Raw genomic sequence first — 5,805 nt, 5'->3', positions numbered from 1 at the left:
GACATCAACTCTACCGTTGCACCACCATGCCATCCCGAAAGAGCTCCAGAGATGCTGCCTGACCCGCTGAGTTACGCCAGCATTTTGTGTCCATCTTTGGTATAAACTAGCTTCTGCTGTTCCTTTTTATTACATCGGGTTCTTGGCATCTCCCTCATTGACATATCGTGTTCCTGTGTTTTTCCTGATTGCTGCATTGTGTGAAAAGCAGGATTCTCGTTTCCTGGGCCCAACACCAGGGCTAATGTCTATCATCTCCAGTAGCAGATAATGGCGAGATGGCAGAACATCAATGCTCACATGATATTGAGAATGCCGGCAAAGCAACTGGCTGTCTCTGGTGCTGCTGGCCACGATATTCTTACTCCAGTCTAGAGGGAGCGTCGCAGTGTTCATGAGGTTCAGCAGCCGAACGATCATGACGTAACTAGTCAGCCTTAACAAGTTTGAAAGTGGCAAGATAACATTGTCTATCATTTTAGCATCGGCATGGCAACAAGGGAGGAATCGCCCTCCCATGGGTCAGTGAGCAGCGGTTGTCTCAACCTCTCCATTTGTGCGGGACGGTGGCACAGCGGTAAAGTTGCTGCCTTACAGCGCCGGAGACCCAGGTTCGATCCTGACTCTGGGTGCAGTCGGCAAAAAATGTGAACATTCTTCCTGTGACCGCGTGGGTTTTTCTCCGGGTGCTCCGGTTTTCTCTCATATTCCAAAAATGTGAGAGGAAATAATAGTTATAGTTTAATTGCCCCTTGTATGTAGGTTAGAAATAGTGTACGGGTGATTGATGGCAACACAGACTCAGTGGGCCGAAGGGCCTATGTCTAAAAAGGGTGGCACAGTGGCGCATCGATAGAGTTGTTGCTTTGCAGCACCAGAGACCAGGGTTCGATCCTGACTACGGGTGCTGTCTGTACGGAGTTTGTGCGTTCTCCCCGTGACCGCGTGGCTTTTCCCCGGTTTCCTCCCACAGTCCAAGGACATGCATGTTTGTAGGTTAATTTGACTTTGGTTAAAATGTCTTTGTATAAAGTGTCCCTAGTGTGTAGGATAGTGCTAGTGTGCGGGGATCGCTGGTCAGCGCCAAAGGACCTGTTTCCATGCTATATCTCTAAACTGAACAAAAGTAAACTAAACTAAACTAAACTAACCTGATGCATGATTTGAGTTTACCTTGTTCAGTTTTGGATCAAGATTTATTTAAGTTCTGCGAATCATATTTGGAGGCAGTTTGGTGGAATTTCACAGAATTATACTACACCACAATCTACCATGTTAAACGATGAGGATAGACTGCATCTGGTTCTGTCTTTGGTTGGTCGTCCCAATCTAACCACCAGGGGCGCCGGGGAGATGGCAGCCCTGCCAGCAGTCGGTTTGTTTTTTCATCTTTTTGTTATTTTTAGCGTTTGTCAAAAGGTTGTTTTATGTGGGGGGGAGGAGGGGGTGGAATCGAGGGAAACTTTTTCTCAAGTGTGTACCTTCCCGGAGATGTGATCAATTTTCGTTTCACATTCTCCTGGCTCTGCGGCCATCCATCTGTGGAGCTGGAGGCCTCCTCGGACTGTCGTGAGCCCCACCGCAGGGCGTGGACTTAACATCGGAGTGGATCCCTTGCCTGGGATCGCTCCCACCGCAGCCTGCGGACTTCCCGTCAAGGGCTCGCAGTCTCTGCGAGGTTTGATCGCCTGGCGCGGGGAGCTGATGCAGGAGTTGAACGCCTCGACGTGGACGGCCCGAATGCCTCCGGCTACGGGAGTCAAGACCGTCCCATCAACGGGGGCTCGAGGCCCACGACCGAGGAAGAACAAAATGAAGGACAAACTTTATTTCGCCTTCCATCGCAGTGAGGAATGTGTAGGAGTCATTGTGGTCGATGTTCATGTTAAAATGTGTTTTAAGTCTGTTGCTTTTAATTGTATGATTGACCTGGCCAGTGAAATTCCTCGTATGTTGCAATACATACTTAGCGAATAAAATCTGGTTCTGATTCTGATTCTGATTCTGATTCTAACAGTTATACAGTATGGAAACGGGTCCTTCAGTCACCCATTCACACGTCACAATTTTATTCTCTCCAAATTCCTTTTTATTCCCCCCCCAATTTTACAGGTTACCTCAACGTCAGTGACAACTTACCGGGGCTACCAACTCACATGCGGGAGGAAACCAGAGCACCCAGGGGAAACCCTTGTGGCCACCGGGAGAAAGTGCAAACTCCACCCAGGCTGGACCAAATGTCAGGGTTGAACCTGGGTCTCTTGTTTCATGAGGCAGCAGCACTACCTAATGCACCATCAAACCACCCTTATATCATTTGTGAAAATTTACAGCACCAGTGACCCAGTTTTGATCCTGACTATGGGTGCTCTCTTTACGGAGTTTGTACATTCTCCCCGTGACCTGCGTGGGTTTTAGAAACATAGAAACATAGAAATTAGGTGCAGGAGTAGGCCACTCGGCCCTTCGAGCCTGCACCGCCATTCAATATGATCATGGCTGATCATCCAACTCAGTATCCCGTACCTGCCTTCTCTCCATACCCCCTGATCCCCTTAGCCACAAGGGCCACATCTAACTCCCTCTTAAATATAGCCAATGAACTGGCCTCAACTACCCTCTGTGGCAGAGAGTTCCAGAGATTCACCACTCTCTGCGTGAAAAAAGTTCTTCTCATCTCGGTTTTAAAGGATTTCCCCCTTATCCTTAAGCTGTGACCCCTTGTCCTGGACTTCCCTAACATCGGGAACAATCTTCCTGCATCTAGCCTGTCCAACCCCTTAAGAATTTTGTAAGTTTCTATAAGATCCCCTCTCAATCTTCTAAATTCTAGAGAGTATAAACCAAGTCTATCCAGTCTTTCCTCATAAGACAGTCCTGACATCCCAGGAATCAGTCTGGTGAACCGTCTCTGCACTCCCTCTATGGCAATAATGTCCTTCCTTAGATTTCCCCAGAACATGGTTAGGGAGCAAAGGCTGGAGGGAGAGGGAGAGAGAGGGACAGAGAGAGAGAGAGAGAGAGAGAGGGAGAGAGGGAGAGAGAGAGAGAGGGAGAGAGAGAGAGAGAGAGAGGGAGAGAGAGGGAGAGAGAGAGAGAAAGAGAGAGTGACAGAGAGGAAGAGAGAGACAGAGAGAGGGAGAGACGGAGAGAGGGAGAGAGGGAGAGATACAGAGAGAGAGAGAGTGATGGAGAGAGAGCTGGAGAGAGAGGAGAGAGAGAGAGAGAGAGAGAGAGAGAGAGAGAGAGAGAGAGAGAGAGAGAGAGAGAGAGAGAGAGAGAGAGAGAGAGAGAGAGAGAGGCTGCCTGTATTTTCTGTGGCGAGGAAAAGACCGTGTTCCACATTTATATGGAGTGTGAGAGGCTACTGCCCCTGTATCAAGTTACATTTTAGTCCTACGATTCTTGTGTTTGGACACAAGGCAGGGTGTGGGGAGAGCCAAGTGGGAGGGTGGGACCTACCTGTCGGTCTACTCCTGGGCCTGGCCAAGATGGCCATACGCGGGTCCAGGCAGCAGGCAATGGATGGTCAGGCAAGAGTCGGCTGCTTGCCCCTCTTTCGGGCCTACGTCCGTGCACGTGTGTCCCTGGAGAGGGAACATGCGGTGCTCACGGGGACTTTGGAGGTATTCCGTGGGTGGTGGTCACCGCGTGGGGTTGAGAGTATTGTGAATAATGATTGTAATGTTGTACTATAATGACACGATATAATGTAAATTCGTTTTGTGTATGACTTGATCTGTTGTATTATTTGATGTGTTGAATAAAGTCTTTGAAAAAGAAAAAGAGAGAGAGAGAGCATGTGCTTGGACCCCTGTAGTTTTCAATGTGCTGAGTTACAATGTTCACAGTGCCATCACAAACTTGCAAGTAATGAGCCATGAACAATTGATAAAGAATAACTTCAGAATGAGTGATTTGGTTACTTGTGAAATGAGTAGCGTTGCTTGGAACTTCTTTAAGTTTCTATTTCTCCATCTGACATTCACCCCTGTGTTTCTGTCATTCTCTTGGAAATCTCTTCTGCTCTGAAATGTTATTGAAGTCCAATATTACAACAACGGAAAATTGTGTTTGACCACCTGGAATGTAATCCAGAATTATGACCAAAATATTGAAAGCTGCATCAAACTAGTGACACAGATAGCAGACAGGAGAGGAAGATAGGCACCAAATGCTGGAGTAACTCAGCGGGTGAGGCAGCATCTCTGGAGAGCATGGATAAGTGACCTTTTGGGTCGGGGCCCTTAGTACATAGGCACCAAATTCACATTGAAAAGTTGGTCATCCACTTATTTTGTTCTCGCATTTGAGATCCAAGCTAGAACATTTTATTAACTAAGAGACAGTGAACAAGCAGGTGACGTTTCTGGTCGAAACCCTTCTTCAGACTGATGTCAAGGGAGAGGGAGATACATAGATAAGGAAGAGCTGCAGATGCTGGTTTGTAGGAGGCAGGTCTGAGGAGAAGCAGGATAGAGTCGATGGACATGCGGGAAAATATGTTCCAGGGAAAACTGACTGATGGACAGGTTGAGAATGAAGCCCTCATCAGATCACCACCAGATGTGCACGAAGGCAGCACATCCCAGATTGTGGCATAGAGTGATAGAGTAATGTATCAGGGAAATACGCCCTTTGCACCACTTGCCCATGCTGACCGAGTTGCCCCATCTACACTAGTCCCACCTGCCCACATATGGCCCATATCCCACTACGGTCTTCCAATCCATGTATCTGTTCAACAGTCTTTTAAATGTTGTTATTTGTTAAATGTTGTATTTATTTGTAATATGTTGTATTAAATGTTATTTATTAATTGTTGTAGTACTTCACTCCTCTGAAGTTTATCTTCTCTGACAACTCAATCCATATACACACCACCCTCGAGTGGAAAAGTTGCCCCTCAGGTCCTTATTAAATCTATCCCCTCTCACTTAAACCTGTGTCCTCTGGTTCTTGATTCCCCTCCTCTGGGTAAAAGACTGTGCATTCACCCTATCTATCCCCCTCAAGATCATATACACCTCTCTAGGTTCACGGCTCATCGTCCTGCTCGTCAAGAAATAAAGTCCGAATTTGCCAAACGTCTCCCTGCAGTTCAGGCCCTTGAGTCCTGGCAACATCCCCGTAGACACAAAATGCTGGAGTAACTCAGCAGGACAGGAAGCATCTCTGGATAGAAGGAATGGGTGATGTTTCAGGATGAGACCCTTCTTCAGACTGAGAGTCAGGGAGACATAGAGATATGGAAGGGTAAAATGGATGAAGGGGTGCCAGTGGATGTAGTGTATCTGGACCTTCAGAAAGCCTTTGATAAGGTCCCGCACGGGAGACTGGTGACTAAAATTAGAGCACACAGTATTGGGGGTAGGGTGTTGACATGGATAGAAAATAGGTTGGCAGACCGGGAGCAAAGAGTAGGAGTGAACGGGTCCTTTTCAGAATGGCAGGCAGTGGCGGGTGGAGCGCCGCAAGGCTCGATGTTGGGGCCGCAACTGTTTACCATATATATTAATGATTTGGAAGAGGGAATTAGGAGCAACACTAGCAAGTTTGTGGATGACACAAAGCTGGGTGGCAATGTGAACTGTGAAGAGGATGTTAGGAGGTTGGAAGGTGACCTGGGCAGGTTGAGTGAGTGGGCGGAGGCGTGGCAGATGCAGTATAATATAGATAAATGTGAGGTTATCCACTTTGGCGGCAAAATCAAGGGGGCAGATTATTATCTCAATGGGGTTAGGTTAGGTAAGGGGGAGGTGCAGCGAGACCTGGGCGTCCTTGTACACCGGTCACTGAAAGTTG

The sequence above is a fragment of the Leucoraja erinacea genome, chromosome 27 (assembly GCF_028641065.1).
Source record: "Leucoraja erinacea ecotype New England chromosome 27, Leri_hhj_1, whole genome shotgun sequence".
NCBI classification, from domain to species: domain Eukaryota; kingdom Metazoa; phylum Chordata; class Chondrichthyes; order Rajiformes; family Rajidae; genus Leucoraja; species Leucoraja erinaceus.
Note: the sequence above shows the minus strand (reverse complement) of the source record.